Source organism: Macrotis lagotis, chromosome X (assembly GCF_037893015.1).
Source record: "Macrotis lagotis isolate mMagLag1 chromosome X, bilby.v1.9.chrom.fasta, whole genome shotgun sequence".
Lineage (NCBI taxonomy): Eukaryota > Metazoa > Chordata > Mammalia > Peramelemorphia > Peramelidae > Macrotis > Macrotis lagotis.
This window is the reverse complement of record NC_133666.1, coordinates 623588874-623602450: the sequence shown is the minus strand read 5'-3', so window position 1 is coordinate 623602450 and position 13577 is coordinate 623588874.

Genomic DNA, 13577 nt, shown 5'->3' with positions numbered 1-13577 from the left:
AAAAAAAAGAGGGGTGGCTAGGTGGCATAGTGGATAAAGCACCGGCCCTGGAGTCAGAAGTACCTGGGTTCAAATCTGGTCTCAGACACCTAATAATTACCTAGCTGTGTGGCCTTGGGCAAGCCACTTAACCTCCTTTGCCTTGCAAAAACCTAAAAAAATATGTTCTATTGCACCTTACGAGAATGAGACAAAATTTCTGGGTAATTAATCATGTTATTGATTATGGCTAGTGAATAATTAAGAAAAGTTTGATAATTTGGTTGTCTCTTATAAATCAAAGATAGATCATGGTCGCCTATTGATGCATAGATACCCTTGGAAGAGTGGATGTTCTGAGTTATGACAATTAACTTTGATTATGGCAATCAATGAGAAGAATGAATATGAACCTATTCTAATGAAAAGCTAGGAAACGTGACTTTGTGTTAATCCCAGACCACTGGACTGGACCCCACTCAAGCCTGAGTACAACACAATGGGCTTCCCCAGCTATCTGGGGTCTGAGAATTTAAATCTAGTCTCATTATCAGTCCTATTCTTCTGGTCTGATTTGACCTAGTAGAGAATGAGGAAATTAGAAGGGGAAAAAATCCTGGATCCCTACAATAGTAATTGATTTTAGGACAATAATCATCATCATTTCTCTCACTCGATTCATGCAATGATAGAATCACACACAGTCTTGACAGGCTTATATATCAAAAGGACCCCAGAGACTATCTTTTCCAATTGTCTAAGTCTTAAAAGCAGCAAAAATGTGGCTCCATTTGAGTTAGGACATGGAGAGAGAGAGAGAGAGAGAGAGAGAAGGCAAAGGAAAGATACTAAGAATAGTAACTTGGAAATCTATTGGGTAATAAGCAATTGAATGACTTGAAAGATTATGGGAAGGAAAAAAGAACAAAAACCCACAACTTTTTCCTTCAGTTTTCAATGATTCACCTATTTCTACCCAGGAAACCTGGACAATATCTTTCCAGAAATTTTCATGGAAAAGAGCTCTAATATTTTAGATCAAGAAGACAAAATAATTCTTGAAAGAATCCATTTATCACCCCCCCCAGAAAGAGATCCCCAAATAAAGATTCCAAGGAATATTGTAATGAAATTTCAGAATTCTTAATTAAAGGTGAAAATACTGCAAAGTGGCCAAAAAAAGCAATTTAAATATCAGGGAGCCACAGTCGGGATTACACAGAATTTGTCAGTTTCAACATAAAAGAATATGAAAACCTGGAATATGATATTCCAAATTGCAAAGGAACTTGAATTATAACCAAGAATCAACTACTCTGCAAAATTCAACATATTCTTTCAGGGGAAAAGATGCAGTTTTTCAACAAAATGGAGGATTTTGAAACTAACCAGATCAGACCTGAATAGAAAATTTGGTCTTCAAATATAAGATTTAAGAGACACATGAAAGAGGAAACAGAAAGGGGGAAAATGTTGATCAATAAGATTAAACTGTCTATATCTCTACATGGGAGGGCATTACTTATAACTATTGAGAATTGTATTTCTCTTAAGATAGTTAAAAAGAATACTTAGACATTGTAGGTATAAATTGATCAAGAAACTGATGATGCTTTAGCTGACACTGGTTTTTGTGGGTTATACTTCTCTTGGGACAGTTGGAGATAGTGCACTTGGAAGGTGCATCATGATGTAATGATGCTTTATATAATACTTTAGCTCATGAGGGTCATTTTCCTATTGGGTAATTTCAGGGAGAGTACTTGGAAATAGGGTATGAGTATAAATTGATTATAATTTGATATTGCTTATGGCTCTTAAGAATTGTACTTTTTTGCAAGGCAATGAGATTAAGTGATTTGACCAAGGTCACACAGCTAGGTAATTATTAAGTGTCTGAGGCTTGATTTGAACTTAGGTCCTCCTGACTCCAGGGTTGGTGTATTATCCACTGTGTCACTTAGCTGCCCCACAAATTGTATTTTTAATGGATCAAGTGGGACTGAGTGTATGAAGTGATTACAAGATAATGATGTTTATAAACCAATCAGATAATCAGCACTTGAGAATAGTACTTCTATCAAGACAGATAAAAGAAGTATACTTTGCTAGAGGTTGTGGGTATAAGACCAGGTATAAAGCAATTAAGACTTGAAAAGAAGGATTATACTTGTGGAAGGCAGAGAATCTAGAGGCTAAATAATACCACATGAAGAAGTACAATGAACCTACTATAGGAAAGGGAAAGAAGGGAGGGTGAGTAATTCTTAATCTCAGTAGATTTGTCCTGAAGAGAATAGCATACCTTCCAAATTTATTTTACCTCACATGGAAGTAGGATGGAGAAAGGAGGAAAAAGGGAAAGTTAAAAAAAAAGTTCTTCTTTCACAATGTGCCTACATGTACTTGCATAACCTGTATCGGTGTATATTCACTCATCTGATAGCACAAGCACCACTGGCTCCTAAAAAGTAATATGCATAGAATGTGATATCACTAACTGTATCTCTCATATATCAGCAGGTCATATAGTGTTTATTATCACCAGACATACCTATGTCCTAATGCCAGTTAAAACCAGAGGATGGTACAAATCTAGTGCTGATCATGTTTTTGGTGACATCATTCAACAATACAAGAACCTCCCATCTGTAAGGTTTAAAAGATTAGAAGTACCTGAATTCAAATCTGACCCCAGTTAATTACCTAGTTGTATGACTTTAGGCAAGTCACTTAACCCCATTTCCTTGCCAAAAAAAAGTAAAAGATAATCAGGGAACTTTTTTTGTTCTGTCATTTTCAATCATGTCCAAGTTTTTGTAAGTGAATTTGAGTTTTTACAGGCAAAAATGTTGGAATGATTTGCCACTTCTATGTCTAGCTCATTTTTACAGATGAGAAAACCGAGGCAAGTAAACTTAAGTGACTTGTCCAGGGTTATATAGCTAGCAAGTGAGTCCACATTTGGATTCAGGAAGATGAATGTTCCTCCAACCTTTCTTCTTCCTCTAAGTTTGGCACTCTAACTACTGTGCAACCTAGCTGCCCCATCAGGGAAACCACTGCCATGTCTGAAGAAAAAACTAGTGAAAAAATTACTCACAGAAGTATCAAAACAGTCTATAAATTAGACTCAAATAAAAAATCTCATCAAAGAGCTTTAAAAAAATTTAAAAACCAAAGAAAAAAGGAGGAAGAAAAATGGAAAAAAAAACTAACTGGAAATTAAATAACTTTATCTTAAATAATGGGTGGATCAAACAGCAAATAATAGAAATAATAATTATATCCAAGAAAATGATACTAATGAAACATTATACCAAAATTTATGGGATGCAGCCAAGGCAGCTTTGAAGAGGAACTTTATATCTCTCATTGCCTATATGTATAAAATAGAGAATGAAGAGATCATTGAATTGAGTATGTAACAAAAAAAGCTAGAAAAAGAACAAATTAAAGATCCCAAATTAAATACCAAATTAGAAATTCTGAAAATCAAGGGTGAGATTAATAAAATTGAAAGCAAGAAAACAAATGGTCTCATAAATAAAAGTCAGAGTTGGTTTTATGAAAAAGCCAATAAAATAGACAAAACTTTGGTTAATCTGATTTAAAAAAGAAAGAAGATAACAAAATTACCAGTATCAAAAATGGACAAGGTAAACTTATATAAGGAGGAAATTAAAGAGATAATTCAGAGCTACTTTGCCAAACTGTATGCCAATAAATTGGATAACCTGAGTGAAATGGATGGATATTAACAAAAATACAAACTGCCCAGAATAACAGAAGAGGAAATAAATTACTTAAATAGCCCCATTTCAGTAAAAGAAATCAAAGAAACCATCAATAAACTCCATAAGAAAAAGTCTCCTGGTTCAGATGGATTTACTAGTGAATTCTATCAAACATTTAAGGAACAATTAATTCCTGTTCTACATAAACTGCTTTTATGACAACAACATAGTGCTGATACCTAAACCAGTCATAACCAAAATAGACAAAGAAAGTTATAGAACAATCTCTCTAATGAATATTGATGCAAAAGTCTTAAATAAAATTTTAGCAATAAGACTACAGCAAGTTATTACTAGGATTATACACCAGGATCAGGTAGGATTTATACCAAGTAGGCAGGGATGGTTCAATATCAGGAAAACACAACATAATTGAACATATCAATAAGAAAACCAACAGAAATCATATGATTTTCTCAATGGATGCTGAAAAAGCCTTTGATAAAATATAACATCCATTTCTATTAAAAACACTAAAAAGTTTAGGAATAAATGGAGTTTTCCTTAAAATAATAAATAGTATCTATCTAAAAACATCAACAAATATTAAATGTAAGGAGAATAAACTTGGAGCATTTCCAGTAAAATCAGGGATGAAGTAAGGATGCCAATTATCACCATTACTATGCAATATAGTATTAAAATGTTAGTTTTGGGACAGCTAGGTGGTGCAGTGGATAGAAACCACTGTCTCTGGAGACAGGAGGACCTGAGTTCAAATGTGATATCCAAAAATTACCTAGCTATGTGATCTTGGACAAATCACTTAAACCCATTGCCTTTCAAAAAAGCAAAAAACAAATGCTAGTTTTAGCAATAGAGAAAGAAATTGAAGGAATCAGAATTGGCAATGAAGAAGCAAAGCTCTCACTCTCTGTAAATGATATGGTGGTATACTTAGAGAACCTGAGGAAGATCATCTAAAAAAATCCTTGAAACAAATTCAGCAAAGTAGCAGGATATAATACAAACCCACATAAATTATCAGGACTTATATACATATATATATACATACATATATATGTATGTATATACATACATATATATATATATGTATACATATATATATATATATATATATATGAACAACAAAGACCAAGAGCAAGAGATAGAATGAGAAATTCCATTTAAAGTAACTGTAGACAACATTAAATACTTGGGAATCTACCTCCCAAGACAAACCCAGAAACTGTATAAGCACAATCATAAAGCACTTCTCACCTAAATAAAATCACATCTAAATAATTGGAAAAATGTTGATTGCTCATGTTTAGGTAGAGCTAATGTAGTAAAAATGACAATTCTACTCCAATTAAATTACTTATTCAGTGCCATACTAATCAAACTACCAAATAACTACCTTATCAAGGAAGAAAAAGAAGTAACAAAATTCATCTGGAGTAACAAAAGGTCAAGAATAGCAAGAGAAGATGAAAAAAATTTAAAGGAAGATTGTCTAACTCTATCAGATCTAAAACTTTACTATAAAGGGGCAGTCATTAAAACTGCCTGATATTGGTTAAGAAATAGAATAATGGATCAGTGGATTAGGATAGGTTCAAAACTGTTGAACTGTTTGACAAACCCAGGCATGAGCTTCTGAGATAAGAACTCACTATTTGATAAAAATTATTGGGAAAACTGGAATATAATATGGCAAAAAACTAGGCATAGACCCACATCTCACACCATACACCAAAATAAGGTCAAAATGGATACAGGATTTAGACATAAAGGGTGACACAATAGATAAAGTGATAGGCCAATAAATATTCTATCAGAGCTATGGAAAGGAGTCAAATTTATGATCAAAAAAGAATTAGAGTACATTATAAAATGCAAAATGAATGATTTTGACTATATTAAATTAAAGTGTTTGCACCAATAAAATCAATAATGCTAAAATAAGAAGGAAAGCAGAAAATTGGGAAATAATCTTCGCAGCTAGGAGTTCTGATAAAGGTCTCATTCTAAAATAAATAGAGAATTACATCAAATTTATAATGTTACAAGTCATTCCCCCAGTTTATAAATGGTCAAAGGATATGAATAGACAGTTTTCAAATGAAGAAATTGAAGCTATATTTAATCATATAAAAATGCTCTAAATCATTATTGATTAGAGGGAAATGCAAATTAAAACACAATGAGGTATCACATCACACCTATCAGATTAGCCAGGATGAAAAAAAGGGAAAATGATCAATGTTGGAGAAGTTGTGGGCCATTGACGCATTGCTGGTGGAGTTGTGAATGGAACCAACCATTTTGGAGAGCAATATGGAACTATGCCCAAAGAACAATAAAAACGTTCATTCCCTTTGACCCATGTGTGGGACAAATGCCACTTAAATATATTTTGGAGATCTCTCAAGGTATGAAGAGAAAGCTTTATTCGTTTCTCCAGGAACCGGCCACAATCAATTCGAGAGATTGAGGCAAAATCGACAGGTCCAAGAATCACATTTATCCTAACTCGACACCCCCCCCCCCCACACTGACCCACCCTCATTAATGAGGAAAGTGGTTTTACAATCTAAACAGGAAAACTACCCTAGGGAAAAGAGTATAAAATTCAAACTGAAGCCAGTTTATCTCTTTAGTCCTAGGAATTGAATGATTCATCAGACATCAACAGATAAGGTGAGGTCAGTTGACTCTTCACCAATATCCCAGAAGTTTGCTTTGTCAAGGGAGGAGGGGCACATAGTTAACCAAATTCAATCTGTAATATTTTACTGAAGAAATCTCAGACTTTATCCCACTCACCCAGCAATTCCAATTCTAGGACTATATCCAGAAGAAATTGTAAAAAATGGAAAAAGTCCTACATGTTCCAAAATATTCATAACAGCTTTTTTTTGTAGTGGCAAAGAATTGGAATTTGAGGGGATGCCCATCAAATCAGGAATGGCTTAACAAGTTATGGTACATGAATACTATGGAATATTATTGTTCTATAAGAAACCTTAAATGGTGGACTCTAGAGAAGCATGGAATAACTTACAGGATCTGATGCTGAGCGAAGGGAGCAGAACTAACAGAATAATGTACTCATTAACAACAACCTTGTGAGATTATCAACCTTGATGAAAGCAGGTCCTCTCAATAGTTCAGAGAGTTATGACGACCATATTAGACTGATTATGGCCAATATTATCCCTATCCAGAGGAAGAAAAACAAAAAACAACCCTTCAGAATCTGATGAACACTTTATAAAAATTATCTCTTATATATCTCTTTCCCTTAATCTTAATTCTTTATACTGAAAATGACTAATCTGTAAATTGTGTGTACAAAATCAAAAATATGTGTGTACAATGCTAACCTAATTGTTCACTGTTGAGGGGAGAGGGTGGGTAGGAAGGGAGGGCGGAAGGAAATTTTGTAACTTAAAAATATACATATGCTTATGGATGAAAAAAATAAAGAAATAAAGTGAAAAAACAAAACAAAACACCTATAGGACCTATTGCAACTGTTGGGCTGATGCATTGAGCCCCTGGAACACTATTCATACATGTGAGTGGCAGGCTGCTACAAATGTCCAAGGGAAATAAAAAGATGTAAGGCTGGGAAAAAGGGATCCATATATCCTCTGGGGGGAGGAACATACCCAAGTGACCTTTCCGATGCAGGGCACATTTCTTTAAGTACAAATCAGTAGGAACTCTGAGGTGGAAGATTGTGTGTGCTGGAAATGTTGGGGGGAAATGGGTAATTTCATGGGGGGGTACACACTGGAATAATTTCAGGAGGCCAATCTCTGGATCTCTAGGTGTTCTGAGGGCATGAGTCTACCAGAAAAGACAGATCTACCCAGTCCTAGGTGATGCAGGGAAAAGATGAAGAGAATTGTGAATGTAGAACTTGGGTGAAGATGTAAATTGACCACCAGCTACCTTTGAGATGTAAATTAACTAGAAGTAGAGAATTATGATTGTAACAGAAACAATTGTAATCTTAAAGGCTGCTCAAATTGGGTGGAGATTCCATTCTTGATTACCATTGATTCATTGTTTAATGTAAAATTTGTATCCTGATCTCCTTAGGCTTTACACTACCTAATTCTGGGTCCAGTATAGGGGAAGGGAGTTTATCTTTTGCCCTCTGGATGAGAAGCAAGACTTAAAAAGCTGGGTTGAAGAGAGGCTAAGGGCCACAGTCTTCTCTACCAACCTGTGGTCCTGCCAAGGCTGCTTGGCTGTTCTTTTATCTCTCTCTCTCTATATATATATCTCTCCCTAGTCCTTCCTATGTTTTGTAACCTTTTAAATAAATTTTTGTTTTATTTCTACCCATGCTTTCCCGAGTCTGAATAATGATGCGTCACAGGCAGAATCGAACTCAAGTAGCCAGCAGCTACATAGGGACATTTGTATGGGAATCGGTCTCTAGGAGAAAAGGAAACTACAGAACTTGGCTAGAATTCTGGGTAGGTCTCTGATCCTGCCCCTCCAATGAACGACTCCCACCCCTCTCCTTTGTTTCAGCCCCACCCAGGGCTCTGCTTCTACCTCCTGGTCCTCTTAGTCGTGTCCCCGCAGTCTCCTAGGTATTCTGAGCCAGGAATACCTAGCAGCCCCATGCATCCTCCCAGACAAGGCGGGTGCTGCAAGTAATGGTTACAGCCAGAGGTCCACTGAGACAGCGAGGCTCCCAACAGTCCCGAGTGCCAACGGACTGAGTGGACTTCGAGAATAGGGTCTGCTCGCTCTTCTGGTCTGACTCCTGCTGAGGGGAGGCTTGGTGCCACCGGAACTTTGAGTGGAAGACCATCTAGGTGCCTGCCCCAGAAGAGCCTCCACCCCGACACTGCCCAGAGCCGCCAGAAAAGGGACCTTCCTCTTCTTCTGCTCCCTTCTTCAGTCCCCCTCTTTCCTTTCCTCTCTCTCATGCTTCCCATTTTCTTCCTCCTCTCTCATGCTTCTCAGCTCCCTACTCATCCATTCTCTCCTTCCTTTCCTCCATCTCTCCTTCCATCCCTCCCACTTCAGTCTCCTCTCCTCCTCCTCCTCCCCTCTTCATTCACTTCAGCAACCAGCCCAACCATCCTCCCCTTTCTCTACTCCCCTCCATATCCTTATCTGGCCCTTGCCCCTTCATCTTCTAGCCCTCCACACTTCCATCCCTGGTCCTTTTACTTCATCTCCTCTCATCTTCCCTTACCTTCATTCTTCTTCATTCTCCTTATCCCCATAAATCCATTCCCTCCTTTCACCCACTCCCCTTCTATTGCTCAATCTTTTATCCTACCCTTTCAATCCTGCCCTTCACCCTGACCATTCTTACCTCTCCCTTCCATTCTTCCCCTCCTTTCTCCTTAGGCTTTAGTTCCTTTTTCCTCCTCATTCTGCTACTCTATCCATACTCCTCCTACCACACATTCTGCCACACACATTCTGCTCCTCTATCTACTCAATCCTGTTTCCATTTCTACATTTTCTCTCCATTTTCCAGATTCCTCTGTCCTCCACTCTTTTCCTTCCTCCTTTTCACTTTGTTGCTTCATCTCCACTCCTCCTACCTTCTCAGTCCCTTCTATCACTCCATCTCATTCCCTCCCTTCCCTCCCATCTTCATTCATTCTCCAAAGTCTTCTGTCCATTCATTAACCTCTTCATCCTCTCCCCTCTATGTTCCTCCATTTCCAATCCTTCCCTTCCCCACTTTTCTCTCTACTCCAACATTCATACCCTAATCTTTCAGACCACTCTCTGCTTGTCTCTACCCTATTTCCTCCCTATCCCCATTCCTTCCTCCTTTCTGTTTTGACTCTACTCCTGTTTCTTCATTCTCCCTTTCTCTCTCTTTACCTTTGTTCTCTTTTCCTTGTACCTCCACATATTTTTACAAGTCCTTTTCCCCATCGTAAGACCCTGCACTTCTTTCTTTTCCTTTAACAAGACCATCTTCTTTCTCTTTTGTCTTCTTCCCCCTTACCTGAAATCTGCCCTTTCCTCTCTTTAACTCTTCCCTTATTCTTTTGAGTTCCCTCCACTCCCTCCTCTCTCTCTCTCTCTCTCGCTCTCTCTCTCTCTCTCTCTCTCTCTCTCTCTCTCTCTCTCTCTCTCTCTGCCCCCCTTAGACTTCCTTCCTTCTCACCATCCTCCCTTCAAAGGTTTTCTCTGTCTCGTATACCCCGGCCTGGATGGGTATGGAACATTGGTATCCATTGATAGGGAACTTCTCTTTGTGGCTTCCCAACCTAGCACAGTGCCTTGCACATAGGTACTTAATAAGTAGGTACTTCATAAATGCTTTTTGATTTATTGCCAGTACTGGGTTCCATGAAGCATTACCCTCACCTCTTCTACCCAATATATGCTTCTGTGGCGTTGCCACCCAGGTCAGGAGACTTTTCTAGAAGTCATCATGGGTCTCTTATGTGATCCTGGAAATTATTTGAAATTAGGGACAAAATAGGTAGCACTTAGTTTTGGGATTTGTAAAATACTTTATGTCAGCTCACCTGATGCTCACAACAGCCCTGTGAGGAAGGTACTATTATTCCAATTTTTCAGGTGAAGTACAGGCTGAGGTAAGTCAAGGGACTTACCTAGGGTGATACAAGTATAGTAAGGATGTAAGACATAACTGTAATCCAAGATTCTCCTGTCTCCAAGTATGATATTCTAGCCTCAATGCCACCTAGCTGCTACAAAAATAAAGGGTGGTCATGACCAAGAATGGAAGTTACTTTCTTTAATTTGCAATACAGGAGAAAGGGTCTCAAATTGCTCCTTTAATGTTCTTATGATCTTGCTCCTACATCCCAAATGTCAGAGTTTTTGGCTCATGGAGATAAGGGAACAGAATGATGACCTTCAGCCTTTATTCTGAACCTTGGTCCTCAAATACTTCAATGGATCTTTGATCTTATCAATTTATTCCTCCCATTAACTGTAGATTGCAACTTCTCTATACTTTTCATCTTATGAAATTGGTTGTCTATAATCTCCTATAGAGTCCCCACAGAGAATCTACCCAATGTACTGCAGGCATTTCTCTAGGACTTTTTAATTTTGTGACCACTAATGCAGTAAACTGACTGATCATCTGTTCTTTTTTTTGCCACATGAATACGTCTTCCTTTTTGTTTTATTTTACTTCTTCTGTATAAGTTCTCATTGGAAATATTCTCCAGGTTATTTACTCCCACCATGCACCTTACCAATATACTAATATTTTTGCTGGCATAAACCAGCAACTTTGATCCTTTGAAGATTGTGGAGTTCCAAATTCAAACTTGTAACTAGGAAAGTTTATTTCAAAAATACACTTTCATATCAGATCCATCTTAGGGTAGTTAAAAGTATTATTAACTTTCTGAAATTCAAGGCAGCCCTCAGTCTTCCCTATTCAGTTCTGGATTCAGTACATTTTCCATCTACAGTACCTGTCCCAGGCCTGGTAGATTGGTCTTTCAGCTGCGTGTCATCTTCCTGATAGTATGCATTTTTATTTATTTATTTGCTTTTTCTTGTGTGGATGGCTAGGCTAACTCATTCTGGTTGCCATGGATCTTCTTGAGGAGGAAGACCCCTACTGTAATGAGGAATGATGCAATAAACACAAAATACTCACAAACAGGAGCATTTGGAAGTCATCATTGTGAGGGAACCCTTCTTCAATTTGGTATCTGCATAGGATATCCTCCATGACAGTGAAACTCCCTTTTGTGCATATATCATCCTATTTTAGTCCTTGTATGAATAAATATGAAAAAAGTTTAAACCAGAGAGTCACTGAATAGAGTTAGCATTGTTGCATTTATCAAGGAATTCTGTATGATCTCAACATACACTAGAGATTTCTTATAAAAAGGAGGGCTTTTAAAACTACAGCTGCTCTAAGGGACTTTAAACAAATGTTTATTGAATTGAATTATTTAAAGTTGATTCTCAGCAATAATTCTATATGACATGTGCTGTTATTGACCCCATTTTACATGAGAAAAGTGAGGTTGAGAGTTTGAGATCTGGCCCTGAGTCACATAACTAAATAAAGGTCTGAGGCAGAAAGTGAATTCAGAGCTTTCTGACTCCAACACTGTGCCCACTGCACCATCCAGTCCTTCTGAACAGTGTTATACTCATGGTCTCACATCCTTAACTGTGTTCTATTACACCTTAGAAGAATGAGACAAAATTTTTGGGTAATTAGTCATTTTTTTGATTATGGCTAGTGAATAATTAAGTATGGTCATTTGGTTGTCTCTTATAAACCAAAGATAGATCTTGGAAGCCTATGATGCATAGAGTGAATGTTCTGACTTATGACAATTAACTTTGATTGGTTAGCAATTAGTGAGAAAAATGAATATGAACTTATTCTAATGAAAAACTAGGAAACATGACTTTGATTACGTTACTCCTAGACCACTGGACTGGATCTCACTCAAGTCTGAGTTTTCTAACAATGGGCTTCTCAAGTTATCTGGGGTCTGAGAATTTAAATCTAGTCTTATTATCAGTCCTTTTCTTCTGGGCTGATTTGACCTAGTAGAGAATGAGGAAATAAGAAGGGGGAAAAATCCTGGATCTCTCCAATAGTAATTAATTAGAATTATCATTTCTCTCACTTGATTCATGCAATGATAGAATCACCCATAGTCTTGTAAGGATTATATATCAAAAGGACCCCAGAGACTATCTTTTCCAATTGTTCAAGTCTTAAAAACAGCAAAAATGTGGCTCCATATGAGTTAGTTAAGACTTGGAGAGAGAAAGAGGAGGCAAAGGAAAGATACCAAGAATAGTAACTTGGAAAGCTATTGGGTAGTAAGAAATTGAATGATTTAAAAGATTATGGGAAGGAAAAACCCTCAACATTTTCTCTCAGTTTTCAGTGATTCTCCTACTCCTACTTCATTAGAACCTGGGAAACAACCAGGACAATATCTTTCCAGAAATTTTCATGGAAAAGAACCCTAATATTTTAGATCAAGAAGACAAAATAATTCTTGAAAGGATCCATTTGTCACCCCCAGAAAGAGATGCCCAAATAAAAATTCCAAGAAATATGGTAATCAAATTTCAAAATTCTAAGTTAAAGGAGAAAATATTGCAAGTGTCTAAAAAAGCAATTTAAATATCAGGGAGCCACAGTCAGGATTACACAGAATATATCACTTTCAACATTAAAGAATAAGAAGACCTAGAATATGATATTCCAAAGTATAAAGGAATTTGAATTATAACCAAGAATGAACTACCCTGCAAAATTCAGCATATTCTTTCAGGAAAAAAGATGTAATTTTTTCAACAAAATAGAGGATTTTGAAACTACCCTTACAAAAGTCAGACCTGAACACAAAATTTCGTCTTCAAATACAAGATTTAAGAGACACATAAAAAAGGAAACTGAAAGGGGAAAAATGTTAATTAATAAGATTAAACCGTCTATATCCCTACATAGGAAGAATTGTATTTTTCTTAAGATAGTTCAAAGAGAATACTTAGGGAAACATTGGGGGGCAGAGCCAAGATGGCGACAAGAAAGGATGGAGTCTTAGGTGCTCTCTGATAAAACTTATAAATTAAGGACTCTAACTAAACTTTCGAGAGACAGAACCCACAAAAGGACCCAGAGAGGCAGTTCTCCTACTCAAGGTAACCTGGAAAAGAGCAGAAAGGCTCTGCTCCCTGGGGTTGGAGGGGCAGCCGCCAGAGGGGTGGCCCACCAGAGCAAAAAGACTTCAGCCTCACAGAGGCAGCCCCAGGGCACTTGGAGCCCCAGTTCACAGCAGCGGGGGAGTCTCCTGAGCTACAGCCGGGGGAGCACCAGGCACAAAGTGG